The sequence below is a fragment of the Diadema antillarum genome, unplaced genomic scaffold (assembly GCF_040938485.1).
Source record: "Diadema antillarum isolate AM-2024a unplaced genomic scaffold, OU_Dant_1.0 seq00001639_RagTag, whole genome shotgun sequence".
Lineage (NCBI taxonomy): Eukaryota > Metazoa > Echinodermata > Echinoidea > Diadematoida > Diadematidae > Diadema > Diadema antillarum.
In genome coordinates this window covers 193,478-213,218 of record NW_027272345.1, presented here as the reverse complement: position 1 = coordinate 213,218, position 19,741 = coordinate 193,478, and the positions used below count along the sequence as shown (strand labels likewise).

At 37.4% G+C, this 19,741-nt stretch overlaps 1 long non-coding RNA gene across 1 annotated transcript; it reads left to right on the top strand.

Annotated features, from left to right (window-relative positions):
* Positions 1-11,262: 11,262 nt before the first annotated feature.
* Positions 11,263-17,699, top strand: LOC139711305 (uncharacterized). Its single transcript, XR_011709508.1, has 3 exons — positions 11,263-11,398; positions 15,614-15,801; positions 16,568-17,699. It is a non-coding gene; the product is annotated as an uncharacterized lncRNA (long non-coding RNA).
* The last annotated feature ends 2,042 nt before the right edge of the window (positions 17,700-19,741 follow it).

Genomic DNA, 19,741 nt, shown 5'->3' with positions numbered 1-19,741 from the left:
GACATAGGGAATATCACCTCCCCCCCCCCCCCCCCCCCCCCCCCCCCCCCCCCGCGGCTCAAAGGCTGATCAATGTTTGAAAAACTTATTTATTTGTTAATTTATTCATTCAATCAGCCAATTGATTATTTCAATGACTGAAAAGTGATTAATTGATTATTGGTATGATTCACTGATCGATTGACCGACTCAATGACTGAATAACCGATATATCAGTTGATGTATTGATGGATTGATTGATTGACTGATTAATTGGTCAATCAGTTGATTGATCAATGGGATGAATGATTTGAATGTTAATTAATTTGGTACCACTGCCACATTAATGAATAACTGGCATATGGTATTGATGTGTCCGTGTATTGTGAAAACTGTGCTTTAAAGATCTTGAAGTGGTTACACACTCTAATTCTCACCAATTAATTCAGAAATGAAATCATTAAAATTACGATAAAGCTGACAAAAAATCTCAGACTATCATAACATAATCAAAGCTTAAAGCAAAAGAGCAATTTGTTTGAATCGGAGCACTTATTTGGACTGCTTGCTGAATTTTCCATCTTTTTTAAATTTGGCGCAAGTCATTTTTCACACTCTGGACAAAGAGCGTTAGTGTTCAGCCAAGCGTGAACAAAAATTTGTTTTGTTGATTGCACTTGATAGATGAGACTATTGGGCATCCATAAATATGAAAAAATCTTCCAAATATTTTGAAATGTAATTTAGACAATTTCTTTTTCAAAAGTGTAACTTTTTTTGATACGCCCTGTAGAGAATATAATCATATGATAACAAGAAAATATATAAATAAATAATTACAGTACATTATACAAGCACTTTTATTCCTACTGACGTCTCTTTCAAAAAAAAAATTGAAGACATAGAAATAGAATCAAAATTTTGTAGTTTTGCGATTGGTTCTCTGTCCATACCTGAACTTATATGACATCCTCTGAAGGTCATCGAACTATTACCGCAAATGTTGCCTTGTTTACAGTCATTAATCACCTTGATATTTGTAGCCTTCGAATAAAAAAATATTAAAATTAATTTGCATTTTTTCCCTTTCCCTGTCACTTTTCCATCAGTTAGCTTCACCATTATAAAAATCGAAAGAAACTGAAAAGGCCGTTGTTGCCAACACAGCGGCCTACTAAGCTTTTATGATTATCACTGCACAATTATGATATGCAACATAATTGACTCGGTTTCTTTGTCGAATGTTGACAGCTATAGCATAACACATCAACAAGGTACAGCATGACAATATAAGCATGCGGCAACAACAACACAATCAGCCGCTAACCCTGAGACTCCAATGTTGTACGTTTTTTCGCGACCTTTAAAGAACCAGACACAACTTTTGCTTGTATTCTATCAAAATGTCATTATTCCTTGTTTCATCTGAAATGAAATGATTTCTTTTATTCTGACGCATTATCCGTGTGTAGGCGCACTTTTGGTCCAGTTTTGGCTGCTGCGGTGTAGTGCATTGACCAATGACACTCACTCTTGGCGTTATAACTGGTTCGCCCACGCCGGCCAGATTATACACAAACTCCATCCATACAAGCCTCAGACGTGTTGCACATGATCTGTTTTAGTGTATATCATTTTGTGCATAATGTAGAAATTACTGAGAGTATGCATGTCCGAATAGACCTATGAATATATGCATATATGTGTGTGGGGTTCTTGTATGTATGTTTGTATAATGTGTGTATTATGTGTGGATGGGCAGATGGATTTTCTGGGTCCACACGGTTCAGCAAAAAAGTGCTTGCAGGTTGTAATATTGTTAGCTTATTCTGAATTTGTATTTTTTGGGGGGGTATTTTATAATGTTGAAATCCCCGTTACCTAGCGTATATTTAACAACACGTTTTTATCTGTACATGAGTAGATTAGGGATGATCACAGTTACATAATGTTATTATGTTTTGAATGATGCGTGTTTTACAACCCCTGCTTTTCAGTGGACAACTCTTTTCCATGTATTTACTTTTCTGCCAACCTTACAAAGAATGCATTGCTATTTTTGGTTATTCTACATAATTATAATTCTATTATAATATACTTGACTATCCGCACTGCATCTGCAATATATGTATTTCTTACAAAATTATTGGAAAGCAACTTGAATTCTGTAATGTATGCCTTGTATTTTGTTTCACTCTTTTGTCGGATGGAAATAAATTGAATTGAATTGAATGCATTGATATATATGAGTGATTGAGTAAATAGATGTTTTCTATAATTATCTTACTAATTATTACATTGTCACAGAGTTATCACAGCACTACAGAGTTTGGGGTCACAAGTTCAACTTCAAGGCAAGACGTAATGCTTTAAATACCTCGCGGCTCCGTTCAGAGTGGGATACACTCGAGTGCCGCCGAAGAAGTGGATCGGGTGGCGGCTAATCTGTGAAGTGCGTAGCGGGCTGGCGTCCCGTAAGCAGCGGCAGTAATTTTCGGATGATCATGGCAGCAGCTACACGCGCTGATAAAAAACCCAAACAACAAAACATAATACTATCTGAAGGAGGAAGTCTTGAGGATTTCAGACCAACTGAAGATCACGAATCAATTTTGACAATGACTTCTACCGTAACGATAACAAAGACAACATCATTAACAAGAACAGCAGGGATAAAACTTCTGGGAACACTCCAGAACGTACTTATTCCTTAGAGCAAATGAGAGGATTAGGCCTACGCCTCATGTGACTTTTTTTTTACTTCGTTGCCCACTCGCATACCAAAGGTACCACTATTAGCTACACAGACTAACAGTGGAGAGTGGTGATGGCCAACTTTAAATAAGTTGAAATTTTGCCAGCTTCATTAAGAAAGATCACTTTACTTACATGACTTATATCTTTCACTCAGAAAGCATGGGGAATGATACTACTCTGAACATTTGAACTGTACGTCAGTAACAAGTCGAGGGAACGTGAACTCTTCATCAAAGAAACAAACAAACAAATTCATAGAATTTCCCTTATATATTTTCTTTATATTGTTTTATTCATGTGACGTCACGAGCTGTTGGAGTCTTATCATCCAGAGATGGGGAAACCGAATCATCAGATATTCAAAACTTTTGAACAGATTGTCCAATGTTCCTCAACCCTTAGTAAAACATTAAAGGCTGTTCTACTAATATCGCTGCATTCACTCAATCCACTCACATGTTTTGATATCCAATTCCCCTCTAACCTTGTGCAATTTTAAAAACGTGCCCAAGGGGATACGCTACTAACAACGAACATGACCATAAATAGTATAACAAACGCTCACTTTTGGAGTTCTCCAATTTACATCATCACCTCTATGACCCCCGCCCAGCACGACTCGCTCATTGTTCTCACGTAGACATCTTGAAAGAAAATGGTGCAGGTAGTAACATAAAAAAAGGGTCATGAACTCTTTTATCCTCAAGGGAGAGTCTGTTATTACTCTTAAAGGGAAATAGAATTGAAATATAGGCATACAAATAAATCATGTGAGGACTGAATAAATGTATAAATATATTATACACATAACATCAGGGAAAATATTGATAAAAATAGGACAATGCGTTCAAAAATGATGAAACCTTACAGAAGGCTCCGTGCTGCCATTGCTGGATGAGAAGACTACAACGGATTTTAACGTCAATGCAAGACAGCGAAATCAAGAAAATATAAAGAGAATTCTACAAAAATTCTTTGGGTCTTTTTTTTTCCGGAAAAAACAAACACATTCAAGCGACTTGTTACCTGCAAGAGTATGTTAAGGGTAATATTGCTCTCCTGTTTTCCTGAAAGAGATAAGAAAAGTGCTCTTTCATTATATGCAGTGGAAAAGAGAATACATTGTGCTTAACTCTTTTTATCATTCTCTTTTTATCTCTATCCAGCACTGACTTCACTATAGTCTTCTCATCAGATGACGGTGATGATACCTGACCTTTAAAAATTCATAATTTTTTGAATGGATCGTCCGATTTCCCTATAAAAACGTCACTGTTTATGTTTTACTAATATCTCTGCATTCACACAATCAAGACAGTGTAATATTTCAGTTTCATTCTCCATTACAGAGACAGACAGACAGACAGACAGACATACTTTAGGAAGACCGCACATTCAAAGCGTCCGTGCATCCATGCTTTGCGAACAAGTAATAAGAGGTCTACGGATGATCGGCCTTGTCGGACACTGAGGTCATGACCTTTTACGAACCATCTCGCTTTGACAAGTAGGCTCATACGTAAGCTATACGTAATAATGACATTTTTTCCTCCTTCATGGTTGGATCATTGCATGATGCCCTGAAAACAAGTTAAAAGGGCAGGATTATTTCTGCCCCCGATATGACCCCTCGTTGGCATTTTCACACGTCGACGATAGACTTCATTGAACAACAGAGGCGGAATGTTTCGAGAGGCGTCATTGTGGAACGAGGGGCGGGTTAACAAAAGGAGGGGATTTGTTCCAAGTGTAACGGGTGAAACAAACAAGGTGAATACTCAACCGAAACTTGACCTTTTCCCGAACAAGGTCATACAGGATCAATAGCTGGCACCAGTGATGCTCAGGGAGGAACGGGAGTGTATACACCTCTGTTTACACCTCGAACACACACAACTTACATAACATGTTACCAATATTACAGATTTTATAAGTTATATCAAAACTGTAGTCCTAAAGTATGTTTGTCACTTTCATCAATATTAGAACCTTTAGGAAAATATAAATTGTCTTTTTTTTGGGGGGGGGGGGAGGGCTGATCCATCTCGATTAAATAACCTCTTTGGCTATTCTATAAGCAATGATTCTGAGCCAGCTACCAGAGGCAAATTTCGGGGTCATCCCATGAGAGCGACACCCACGAGTCATAATGTCCACGAGTTGACACTTATTATACACTTATATAAAAAAGTCCATGAGTCAGTATACAGCCTTCGAGTCATTCAGCCCCCGAGTTCAACAGATACAACACGAGGCTTGAATATGTCCGTCTCGTTGGTCTTGCTTACTCAGTGTCGAACTCATGGGCTGTACGACTCGTGGGCTGTATGACTCATTGGCTGTATGACTCGTGGGCTGTATAACTCGTGGACTGTATAACTCGTGGACTGTATGACTCATGGGCTGTACGACTCGTGGGCTGTATAACTCGTGGCCTGTATGACTCATGGGCTGTATGATTCGTGAGTGTCAGTCTCTTGACGTGCACCCCAAAATTCGAGGGCAGTCTCCACCGATAACCTATCGGAAACGAGAAAGATGAAAACGTTTGTAAGCATTAAGATGTCAATAGGGTTTGATATGCCATGATTGACAATACATAAATAACTCCTGGTATATCATACAAAATCTGTTAACAGTTGAATGAGCATGTTAAGTCCCACATCGATTCCGATTATTCATTTTGTTTGCCATGAAATGAATACTTTCGTCAGAATAGAATAAGTTATCACTTCGATCTTGCCCAATTATGGGAGAAAATCGTTTCCGGATTTCGTTATATTTACTCAAATCTCTATGCCTCATTCCGAGTGAGGACTGTAACAAAATAGTCCCTTCCAAACTGATTTCATCTATAAAAGCAATGGTAGTCCTTGGCAGAGGAAAATAGGTGTACGGTAAAGAAAAGGGAAATGAAGAAAGAACTCTCTAAAAACACCCATAGTCCTATTCTTAGGCAGAGATGACATTTTGTCAGGCAGCTGATGCCACCTACGCAAGGTACAGAAGGCGTTTGAATTGCTTTGAGGAAACGACAGCTGAAAAGTAGATGAAAAAAAATCCATACTCTATACTCTGAAACGAAATATATCCGGAATAAGGAGGAAAATAGAACCGCATATTTCAACCTTCTGCGAAACACGGAGTACACATGATGCTTTCAGAAACACAAAATAATTACTGATCAATATCTTCCTTCCTTCCTTCCTGTGAACACTCATAATTATACACATACTCACCCACACACCCACCCTCTCTCTCTCTCTCACTCACACACACACACACACACACACACAAACAAACATGTACACATAAAAATGAGTTAAATATATATGAAGAGACAGAAAGAGATACATAAACATATTTTTCTCTCTCCATCACTATGTACAGTAGAAACTGAAAGGATATTGTACAAAGTTAGAAATGTTCAATAAATTTGAATTTATTTAGATAATACATCGAATACATCGACAACTTTGAGGTGTAACATATGCTTAAAGTCGTTAATTGTGGTCTTAAGTATTGCACTTTGGCACTGTATTTTTTCAATTCAATTCAATTCATTTATTTTTCATTCTTCTTTTTCCAACAAAACATAACGCACAATATATTTGGAATTACGTCATAAACATAAACATTCGACTTTGTAATAGATAAATGATACAAATAAACAAAAGAATGCATACTGGCAAAAAGTACAAAGTTATGCTTCAGTTGAGAAAAAAAACCCTGAAAGGTCCACTAAAAAGCAAGCTTTTATGTTGTGAACCATTCAAAAAATGAACAAACTTATGAATTACTTATTTACAAATACTTATCACAGATATAAGATATATTTACATTTCTATATATTTACATTTCTATATTTTATATTATGTTATAATTTGTTTTATATTCTTAAAGCACATTAACATTCTCCATCAGTCTGAAATGAATTAAAAAAAAACTGGTATCATAATTACTAAAATTTCAATATATCACCATCAGAGGCACCCAACGAAGCTCGGTGGTCTAGTGGAGATGACGCCTGTCCGAAAATCAGGAGGTCAAAGGTTCGAATCCTACTCGAGTGTGTATGCCCATGATTTTTTATCAAAAACACAGATCAATTCAGTGCTTATTTACGTCGATGAGGGCAATTTGTCAACCATTTGCAATTAAAAACCTCTCGACGAAAGAATTTCATGAATTTGAAAAATAAATGTTGTTGTTCATACTGGCAAAAGTACATAAAACTTCAAATACCCCGTGTATAAATATCTTACATGCGATATAATTTGTTTACAAAACAGCGGCAGCAGCAACAGAAATAGACATCGCTCCATGTCAAGCATTCACAACTCTGTCTCCCACCGGGAACTTGTTTACCAGTTTCAGAAATAATCCCGCTTGACAAAAAACGCCTTTTCTCAATTATTTGCTCATGTCAACACCGTCCTGGGATATGACTTTTTTTAATTTGTCATAATCATTGCAAGCCCATCGCAGAGTGCACTTATACTAGGTCAGACGGAACCGTAGCTGTTGGTCCCATTATCGCGAAGAAAACATGACGCTGTATATTCTGACTTGGACCAGACCCAACAATCTGCAATCAACGCCTGGCGCTCGGCAGGTTAGCCGCGTCCCGAAAAATGACGTCGGTGTAACAGCTAGATTGACTTCCATGGGTTAAGATAACAGTCAATTCAATTCAGTTCAAGCTAGTTCATTTCATTTCATTTCATTTCATTTCATTTCATTTCATTTCATTTCAGTTCAGTTCAGTTCAGTTCAGTTCAGTTCAATTCAGTTCAACTCAATTCAATTCCGTTTGGTTCAAATCAAATCAAATCAAATATTCATTCACCATCACTTCAGAAGTATGATAAAAAAAGTAACGCAAAGATACACAATTATATACAAGTCATTGAAACAGGGAAAGCTACGAGTTGAACTTGGTGTTTTGCTGGGAACTTTAAGAGAAGCAGTGATTATAAAAGGGGGTCGAAGGGCCCTGCTTTACGAAGAGTTATTATAAAAAAAATGATAATATAGTTGATTTCATCGTAAGTCTATTGCAGCCTGTGTGGTAAGGAAATTTAAAATCGATTATATCTTGGCGAACATAAACACTTTCGGATTTGCAGTATGATTTGCTTGAGCATAAACAAGGAAGAAGAAATCATTGATTTTGCATGTTCAGACCAGCCTGCATGTGTAGGTCACGCGATTTGAACAACATAAAATAGCAGCAATCACCACAGCAAAATCGTCCACTACACTGAAGTTAATATCGAGATGGGGGTAGACATTAGAGAATAATATCTAGGTCTGGCACAATAGCTACTCTACTGATTATAGCATAACTGTGCAGAATAATACCGAATCGAGCTAAATCAAATCAAATCAATTCAAATACGATCAAAACATGAACAACAAATTGATTGTATAATTTCACCTTATAGTTTATTTGCTTATCTTGGTGACATGGATCTGTGCAAAAGTCTCCCAATTCAATGTCTTACCTCATGTGGTAACAACAACAACAACACCACCACCACCACCAACAACAACAACATCATCATCAACAGTCATTGCTGGTATAGAATATCGTTATCATCGTTAGCTGCTGCAGTTATAAAGTATATCGTAAAGTGCTTCCACGCTGGCAATATTGGATGGAAAAGCCATGCGCTACATGAAAACAATTTTAGTGAGGGCGCCCTGCTATAGGGCGCCCTGCTATTCATCAAAAATGTCCATTGCTCCGCCCGTGCTGTTGCTCTCCTAGTCACGTCCTTCACCCTCATTTCCAATAGTGGTTAACCTATGGCAGGGACATTTATGGGTGGGCGGTCGGGGAGGGGGTGCTGTGAGAAGCTGTAAGTGTCCCCTCTCATAATATGCATTTCACGTTAAGTTCTGACCTACTTATAAAATATTCATTTCCCCCCAAACACAGTTTTGCTCCAATTAGCTTATTGTTACCATCTTCAAAGGCATTGCCAAAAGGAAAAACGCACACACACACAAAAAAAAAACAACAACAAAAGATAGGCTTAGGGTTAGAATCGTTTTGCGATCATTAACCCCCATCACATATAATTATTATGTCCCCTTTATCAGATTTTTTTTATCACTCGTTCTCTTCACAAGAAATCGTTACACGAGAAACCAGAGGACTTTCTCTCTAATTCAGTGATGATCGACAAACCCGTGGGAATGAATAAAAGAATAAGAATAAGAATTTATCAGAACCAGAAGATGGAAGCAAAGACGGACTTTACAAAGCTAAGCTGGTCAGAGTGTAGTAAATGGACTGTACAGTACTGGTTGAGGTGGGGATTCATGTTTTGAACATGCCTTAGTGAGATAATGAGAAACCTCTTATGAAATATGAAAGAGCATGTAATTTCAAGAAGGATTCAACGTTTATTTGATGAAAATTGGTTTTCAAATGGCTAAGATATCCAAAAAAGTGATAATAATATAAGGCGACAGGCACAACTTTATTAGGTTCTCTTTGTTTCACCTTGTTTTTGGATATCTCCGCCATTTCAAAACCGATTTTCATCAAATAAACTTTTGATACCCCTTAGAATTCAATGTGCTTTGACATCTAATACAGTAGGTTTTGAATATCTCGCAAAACGTTAAAAGCTTAATCCTCGCCTCGATCAGAACTGTACACACCCTTTAACTCTTTAGAACTCGAAGCTAGCAAAGTTAGTGTGATCTCAAAACGAGCGATAAGGATCGTGATCTAGCAATAGTCACAATCGCGAATGACCATTTACGAGTCGTGTTGCCTCCTTCATAGATCAACGTGGCACATATGCCTCTGGTGTTCAGTGTTTTGGTGTTTAGTGTTTGATGCTTTGCCTTTCTTTCATTCAACCATATAGGATGGCAGTAATCTACACGAGTGATAGACATCATTCTAATCCGTTTACATCATTAGGATTCAAAAGACGAACCTTTCATAAGGGAGGGTCATCCCAGGGTCATCAACAAAAGCCGTTGGAGGCATGCGCATTCTATACTCTATTAAAATGCTTCGCTGGTCATCTTGGGCTATCCTCATGTGCTAGCTAGCAAACGGAACCAGCGAACTAACGCAATGGTTATGTACCAGTTAAAGAGAATTCGCAATGCAAACTTAATGCACATTGGCTTTTATTAATACATGATACCCCGACCATCAACTTTGTGGCCGGAAGAATATCCAAATAATAATTTGCTATTATTCTAAAATAATGATTTTCTACCCTTTTTCTTTAGATAACTTGGTTACGCCTACGATAACCCTCCAAAACCAAGATTCTGTCAATAACACTATCAGCCAATCACGGGTAAGATGCTGATATGATTAACAAAAGACATTGGAATGCACCTTCCTCTATACTAAACATGTTTCTCTACAGTGTCTTTTGTCTTTTGTCAATGGATTTCATTGATTCATGATACTCCAATCATCACTTTTGTGGCCGGAAGAATATCCAAATATTTGCCATTTTTCTATGATAATGATTCCTGCCCCCCCTTTTTTTTGGTTACGCCTACGATAACCATTCCAAACCAAGATTCTGTCAATAACATTATCTGCCAATGACTGGTAAAATGCTCATAAAAGTATGGTTAACAAAAGACATTGGAATGCACCTTCCTTTACACTGAACATTTTCCCTACTGCAAAAATGTACTGTGTATTTTGTTAATATACATACTGATAGTAACATGGAAACGGCGAGTTATGATCAGTCTGTGGAAAGGTGCACTGTTCCAACGTCTTTTGTTAATCATATTAATACATTAGCACAGATTGGCAAGTGGGGTTATTGACAGAATCCTGGTTAGGAAGGCTTTTTGTGGGCTTATCCAGGTAAACAAAAAACAAACAAACAAACAAACAAACAGCAGAAACATTATCATGTAGATGAATGACACGTATTTAGATATTCCTTTGCAACATAAGTGATTTTCAGGGTGTCATGAATCGACACAAGTCAGGATACATTAACTTATATTGTATAGTTCTTTTTATGATAGTATAAACAGGATCCTGGTGCTTATTTTGAATGAATTTTATGATGAGATTGACATTAATATAGGACCGTTTACTTCTTCTTTCCCCTCGTCTTACAGCACAGAAATGAAAAACAATGCCGGCACTCCTTCCCCTCAAAAAACAAGAGAACAGCAAACAGAACGAATGTGATTCGATTGTGTGTACACTAAGCAAAGAGGCATATGTATGGTGGCTTCTAAGGGCCAAAGTAAAACGACTGTGTGCTGAAAGTTCACCAAAAATTCACAAATATTTCACAATATGTTCACAAATAATTCACAATTATTTCACAAAATTCCTCTTTGCACAAGATTCACAAATATTTCACAATTCTTTCGCAATAAATTCGCAAAATATTCACAAATATTTCACAATTTTTTCACAAATACTTCACAACTTATTGCGAAATCCTCCCATATTTATCGCGAATTTCTTTTTACTGTCCTGAGGGGTATGGTATTCACGTCGAATGTAAACTAGACGAATCTGTTCGACAGTCGACGGAAGGACGCAACAACACTCGACGGAAGGAGGAATTCATATTAGCTGCTAATTCATCAACTGTACGTGTCGTTATGTTGACGAAAAACGTGAGAAAGGAGTATTTCACAGGTATGAATCCGCTTTCACTGCACACCGATATTATGGTGGATGAATGTTGTTACGTGTAGACTGTAATGTTAGTACCAATCATAGCTTTTCGTGTACTGTTGCCGAGTGTTGGTGCATGGTGTAGGCCGATAACGATCTGGCTAGCCAGAATCCCCCAACTTTACTTGTCTTGTCAAAGTCAAGGAACAGGGAATTGAAGCCCCATAATACTCGATTGGTATAAGCTAATTAGCTTAGATCTAATATACAAACTTTCAAAATATAACAGTAAAATAATAGTTGTCAGTACTGGTATTCAGCTATAAATTTTTAGTAACGTTAAACATTAAAATTTAGATCTAATTGCAATCGTCCCAGTTTGCAGACTCTTCAGGCATAATACTAATGTTACGTCTAGCTTATTTAATTTGTATCACTGTCTAACATTAGTAGAATACATGTAGAACCACTCTCTACATAAATAGTGAATGGTCATGAGTGGGATACAAGATTTCGCCCGAGGTGAAAGACAGAGGCGCTCTATTTGACGAGGCGAAGCCAAGTTGCAATGGGTGCGCGCCTCATCTTTCAGTTTCACTGAGTGCAAATTCTTGTTCCATTGCATGAGTAAAGATCATACAAGAGGGATAGAAGTCTAACGTTAGATCTTTTTGTTTAACGTACAACACATCACACGTCAACAGATGTGGTCCACCACGTAGATTCTTGAATTTACACAGAAATGGCAACCATTTTCCATGAAAGATGAGCAGCTGCACAGCTGCAGTCACCATGTACTGTATCTTTGTACACGAAGCTGATCGGTTGAAGTCGTGTAAAAAAAATGAGGGACAAAAGATCTACGAGCTAGTGCTTGTTTATGAGCGCGCTTGTACGTAATTACACACGGGAAATGCTTGTTTATAACTTAATTGTGACATTAGAGCTGTGCAATGGAACAAAAACTTCGAGTCAATTGTGAGTTTAACACAGAAGTCAATGGAAAATGGTGACATCAGCCATCAGTGGGCCATCCATTTTTGCTCAAACAAAGATGCACGGCTGATAGCCAGAGCGAGCGATGGAACTTTTTAAAGTTTTACTGTTACTAAATGTCATGTGATGGGCAATTGACTAATCATATTCAAAAGCTACATTCTAGTACCGTGTTGTATACGGGTGATACGTTACTAAAGCTTACTCTTACAGTGTAGTGTCTATGCACAGCCCTGACACTGTGTACACACAAGTGTAGCTGCTGGCGCACGGCTTCTGATCGGTCTACTGTCTAGTGACGTCTCATTCTTAAAGATACTAAACATTACCATGGATACAATCATTAGTCTACATTTGTAGTAGTCAGTACTGGTGTGTGTCCTATAATTTAATAAAAAGAATCTGTACATGACTAGGCCCCCTACAGTATATTATAATGCCAGCAAATGTGCATACATTGTAAGTAGGTTCTGCTTAGTACTTGATTAATTGCGACCAGCCTGAACATGAAGCATATATAAGTCTGTGTACAAGGAGTGCCCCGTGGTTAAGACGATGATATTCCGTGGCAGCTTCAGATCAGTAACAGGAACATCCGTTTTTAAATATCAAAGTGAGGAAAATGGGGGGAAAATAGAATCTAGGAATTTCCATGATCTCGCAAGTACGCAACAGCGAAAAAAATTCACCCACGACAAATTTTGCCAAACTGCTCTTCACTACTATGCCATACCCTTGTTAGCTTATCGTGTTACACACAGAGGCATACAGGTAGTATAATGCACACAGTCATGTTAACAATATTAGCAAGTGCACTGGTGCTGAAAGCCTGCATCTGTACATTAGCTACGAGGTTAGAGAACTGTATAGAGTGGTATTGGTGTGACAAAATATTAAAATGTGTGGGTTTTTTTATTAGGGGGAGGGCCGATATTATTATACAGTGTATGTTCTGAGGAACTTTTGCCATGAACAGTCAGTGAATTTAACAAAATTAATGTCCATGCTATAGCTAACTAGGGTAGGGGGCAGGAGTTTAAAGTAGTACCAGTATGACAAAATGTGTAGGGGTAGGCTACCTGTATAACTCTAAGGGTGGGATTTCACGGAGCACGCGAACGATTTGCGAATGACGCGAATGGCAAAATCCAGCATTCGCATTTTAGTCTGCAAAAGATCGCCAAACAAACGTGAGGGTTCGGAAGCGTCGTCAATTGTTCGCGAATGTCGTTTTTACTTCGGCGATAATTTCAAAAAAGTTTGAAATTTTTTGCGAACCTTTTCCGCACACTTAGTCGGGATTTGCTCGTGAATTGTTCTCGAAAGTGTCTTTAAAGCTTCGTCATATGCGCAAAACCTTCGCAAGACAGGCGCGATGTTCGCAAAATGTTCGTGAAACCCCAAACAGACTCCGAAACTTCGGAGAATGTCTCGCGTATGTTACGCGAAATCTGCGAAGTTTTTCCGATCATTTTACGACGTAATCGCGAACTGTTCGCGTACCTTTTGAGACATTCTCGCGAACGTTTAGCGCACGTTTGAGGGATGTATGCCCTGTACGTTTTCTACAAATAAAAATCGTAGTATACATCTAAACATCAAACAATTAAATATTAACAACTATGGTAACGAAAGAAATTAAAGACTAGCAAAGAGAAAGAATATTTGATATACAAAAAAAAATCGCAGAATACACTTTGTAAATTTCATTTGAACTATAGAGATTATGTGTTGGAGGAACTGCAAAAAAAAAGGAACAAATGCTTTACTAGTGGAGATACGTCCTAGGGGGGAAAAATGTAGGCAAACACACGATAGAGAAATGAGAGAAAAAGAAAGGAGAAATACAGGAAAGAAAAAAAAAAATCAACTCAAGAAAGCTTTTTGAGTTGATTTTTTTCTTGCTTCCACCTCTCCTTGCTACATTTTCTCCCATGATTATTGAAAATGTTTCGTTGTTCGCATTTCCGTCGCGTGTTCTTCTAGTACGTAACATGCTGTACTTTAGCAATGATACACACGACAATCGCACATACGTCGTGGGAACTTCGCACAAATTGCGCAAGAATAGTTTTCGGCTTCATTGTCGGAAAACATTCAGAGAAAAACTTTTCCGAATGTTGGATTTTGTCATTCGCGTCCTTCGCAAATCGTTCGCGTGCTCCGTGAAATCCCACCCTAAGGAACTTTTGACATAATGGTCATGTGGTTGAATGTTTGTGGTTTCGTTTTTAGGTCAAAATGACATAAAATGACATAACACAACATAACATGACATAACATAACATTACATAACATAACATATTCATTTGAACAGTGGTCACCACTAAATGAGCTGAAGTAATAATCTTTAAAAATGAAAAAATACTTTGCCAACCCTTGGGTCAGAGCATTTTTCGACATCATTCAAGCAATGAATTTCTGTGTCTTAGATATCATTACGAAGATGAGATGGATGCATGTACCTACATTGTGGACTTTTGGTTATACAAATGTGTTAATGGGACTGTACAGTATTGGTTGAGGTAGGGATTCATGTTTTGAACATTCCTAAGTGAGATAATGAGAAACCTCTTTTGAAATATGAAAGAGCATGTAATTTTAAGAAGGATTCAATGCTTATTTGATGAAAATTGGTGTTCAAATGGCTGAGATATTCAAAAAAGCACTAATAATAAAAGGTGACAGGCCATGCCTTTTATTAGGATCTCTTTGTTTCACCTTGTTTTTGGATATCTCAGCCATTTCAAAACCGATTTTCATCAAATAAACTTTTGATACCCCTTAGAATCGCATGCTCTTTGACATCTCATAGAGTGGTTTCTGAATATCTCGCAAAACGTTAAAAACTAAATCCTCACCTCAACCAGAACTGTACACACCCTTTAAAGCCTGAAGTTGAGATGTGGAGAAGTAGATGACACCCACCTACACTGTATATTGTGCAACTTTATTCAAACATGCTTTTCTTTTTCTGTGGGCATCACAAATTGTCAGTCAGTTTTCTTTTATAGCATGTGATGCGAAATTTCATTCTATCAAATGCCTCCTATCATCAATCATTAGTGTGTGATGACAGTTATTGAATCCCTGAACTATGTGTGTTAGTTAAATTGAACTATTTAACTAACACACATATCATCTATTCATAATCCTGCCAGTGAATGCAAACTAATCTGTATAAAGACTTATCATACATTGTATAACAGAAGTTGTCTGTGGTCTACTCTTCCCCCTCAGATGGTAATGGATGACCTGAAAGTGGATGATCTGCACACTCAGGAAATGCTCTTGACTGGAGAGCATGTCTCTTTGAAGAACTTCCTTGGAGAGACCAGGGAGGTGCGGTCATGACATACCTGGACAGAATGAAGACTTGTGATGAAATGCTTGACCAAGTTATCACCTTGAGAAGCTACAGTGTATGAGTAAGTAAAAAACATAACATTTTGTTTTGTGCATGTACATCTACATAAACTTAAAACAAGAATGCAGTCATGAATGTATATAACATAAAAGAGTTAGGGACAAAGTAATTCATTTTTATTTTCAGGAATAGAGCCATTTTATTGATGTCAGTGATGGAATGCTACTTAGAAACTCTGATGGTGTGACTACCATTAGAGGATCACTTACATCAAATAAGTCTTAAACACTGAACGAAATGTTCAGAGCTAATCTGATGAGTTTTCTGGACATACATACCACACTGAGGTTAGGGCAAGATGACGTGCATTTCAGATAACGATGAAGATGCCAATAACTACAATTTCAAAGAAGTATGGATGTCTCCTTTTCAGCCTTTCATTTTGTGTTTATTGTCACTGCTATTGTAAATAGTAGCATTGTTAATGTTAATATTATCAATCATTATTTCAATTCAAATTTCCAAGCATTTGATCCTTGTATTTGTGATGATAATCTGCACAGGAGCATACTAAGCCTGGAGCTAAATTCCTGTCTGTTGTGGTGATAAGCCATATTATGACTCCTGGTCACGTATCTATCTCACAATACCCTATCTCACAACCTGCAACTTCTTATGAAAAAGTAAGGTGTTTTTTTTTTTTGTTAATAAATTGCGCAGAAAAATGTACTGGTTAGGTATGTAGTTGATACATATATCTTATTTCACAGCCATTAATTCCACAGCCCAGCCAGACTTAACTTCAAAGCCATTAAATCTATTTTCAGATCATCCAAATGCTGAAACCCACCAAAGATGAGAACACTGACCAACTGGAAGCAGGCATCTCATCAATGTGCCCTCTTGATATATTTCCATCAAAGTCTGACAGGCAGCATAGGTCACAGGCTTGTCATCTTGTACTCCACAAGGAAAGTGAAGTAAAATTCAGATGAATCCATGTATGTAGATAAGATGGTGACATGTACAGAGAAACTAAAAACAGAATTAGAGATAAGTGAGGTATTGACACATGTATCCCTGATAGAGATATTAACCCACGTAGTGTCATCTAAAGCCTGCATAGCGAAATCATAATAAATTGTGCCAGTAATTACTTTCCTGGAGGTGGAAAATGTAAAGAGAAACTGAAAATAGCTAGCAATGTGAGTGAGGACTTGGCACATGATGGAGAGGTCTACATTGTGTCATCAAAAGCCTGCATATTGAATACATAACAAGCTGTGCTGAAGTTTCTTGCGAGGCAGTGCCCAAGGAGATGCTGACAGGTTTTCCTTTGAGAATTGGAGGCAGAAAACAAATATATGTTTGCAAAAGAGAACTAATGGAAGTAAGCTATAGCAATAACAGCTATTCCAGGTAAGCTTGTTACTATATGGGCAAAGAAATACCCTGGTAGTGATCTTGTCCCTCTTTATCTCTGATGTAATTGTACGTCCACCCACACAATGTGTGTATAGGGGTATATATCCCTAGGAATCACTCTGAGGTCAGGTGGTCGGGCGGTCAGTTATGCGGTCAGTGTCAGACGGTCGGTTGAAATTTTGGATATATGATCAATGTAATGTGTAGTTGTGCTGGAGACTCTTGTTTGTTTGTGAATAAATCTGTTGCCATGGCAACAGCAGTTTTTTATACCAATCATAAAAAAAATTGTGGGTTGATCGACCTATAACTCCCTGAGTTTTTGAGCAATTGACTTGAATTTTGGCACATGTGACCACTACAGTATGCAGATGTGCAGAACACATCTTCTGCTGATGTTGAACAATGCATTTCCATGGTAGCAGCATTTTTCACTAAAAAGAATACGAAAATATTATGGATTCTGCTAACTCCCTCGGTCTTTGAGCATATGACTTGAAATTTGACACATGTGACTGCTATGGTATGTAAATGTGCAAACGTAATCTTTCGTCATTGTTGAACCATGCGTTGCTATGATAACAGCGTATTTTGAATGAAAAATCATACAAAAATAATGTGGATCAGATGTCTCCTTAGGTCTTTGAGCACTTAGCTTGAAATTTGGTACTTACTTGTGATCGCTATGGTACATAGATGTGCAAACTTAATCTTTCGTCATTGTTGGGTAATGTGTTGCCATGGTACGTGTACCAGCATATTCTTAATGAAAATCATACAAAAATAATGCAGATTCAGCTGACTCCCTCAGTCTTTTAGCATTTAGCTTGAAATTTGTCACATTTGACCGCTATAGTACAAAGGTGTGCAAACTCAATCTTTCATCATTGTTAAACAATGCATTGCCATGGTAACGGTATTTTTTCACTAAAAAGCACACTAAAATATTGTAGATTCAGCTAACTACCTTTGTCTTTGAGTATTGATATATACACACACGTAGCTTGAAATTTGGCACATGTGACCGCTTTTGTACGTAGATGTACAAACTTAATATTTCATCATTGTTGAATAATGTGTTGCCATGGTAGCAGCATATTTTGAATGAAAATCATGGGATAAAATTATTTCAGGTTACTCCATCAGCTTTTGAGCATTTGACTTGAAATTTGGCACATGCGACGGCTATGGTATATAATATAGTTGTGCGAACTTCAATTTTTGTTAATGTCGAACATTATGTTGCCATGTTAGCAGTGTTTTTGTTTAATGAAAATCACAGAAACTGCCAATTTACTTGTCTTGCTTCCCCAGGTTTTGAGCACTTGACTATGATGCATGTGATACATGTGGCCATAGTTGAACAATTCAGTATTGAACAATACATTGCTATGGTAACTTTTTTTTCTTTAATAAAAAGCATACAAAGTTGAGCAAACTTCCTCAGTGTTAGGTGGGGTATTAATCACATTGAGTGATAGTTCTAGTTCTACATGTGACCGTGTCTGTAAGGCGTTGCTAGGGTGACACCATGTTTGGGAGGGGGGATATGCTGGAATGCACTTTTCCTTTGACGGAGAATTATAGCTTGCATATTTCTGTGGTATGTGTAGTTACAAATTGTATTAGCAACAAGAAAACATTGCAGGGAAGCATGCAGGCTGTGCTCAGTTTCGGGGAGGGTGCATTGCAGGTGTCTTTCCTTTACAATGTATGTTTGGTACTTTGCTGATTATTGACAGGTGTGGTCGAAAGCGGACTATTTTGTTTGGAGGGTCTTTCTGTGGGCATGCCAAAGAATCTGCATGGGGAAAGATAGTATGGGGACTAATTGTGAGGTGTATGGCGTATTAGGATTTTTGTTTAGCTGCACGGGTGATGATAATATTGAGGGTCAACGAAGGTTGACATGCATTTACACTGCATAGGCTGTTTTTGTTATTCTTTGAATTAAAATAAATTTTATAGTACCAGTAAGTTATTGAAAGTATTTATCTATTCGATGTGAAATTAGATAACGTTTGATCTCCTTAATGATTTTAGTATGCAGTTAGGCTTGTGAATTTTATGAGCAATTAGGGCTTATATGTTTATTGTGTAATTTGACAGATTAAGCATGGATAGCGATACAACATTTGACTGCGACAGTTACTGCAGTTTGTTTGTTTTTTCTCCAAGGAGTTAGGGTTAGGGATAATTGTGATAGGAATTTAGGTTTAATTAGTTTGATTAAGGTTAGGGTTAATAATATTTGGCTTCATGTGCAGACATTTCATGAGAGCAATTATTGCAGAAGCAAATGTCATGAAACTGTGCGTGGATACATTGTATGTAGCTAATTGTTAACATAATAAGGTGAGAGTAAATGGTGTTTGAGTGTGAATAGTATTTACTGCACATATTGACTGAAAAAATCAATTTGATTGTTTCAAATTATTAAGGGGATGGAATGAAATATGTATTATTTTTGTGCAATAAATGTTAAACATCAGTTTTTATGTTTTTTCAGCTTTTAAGTGTAGGGCCTACAGTACTAGACACCATGAAAGAATGGAATCATATGACAATAATGAATT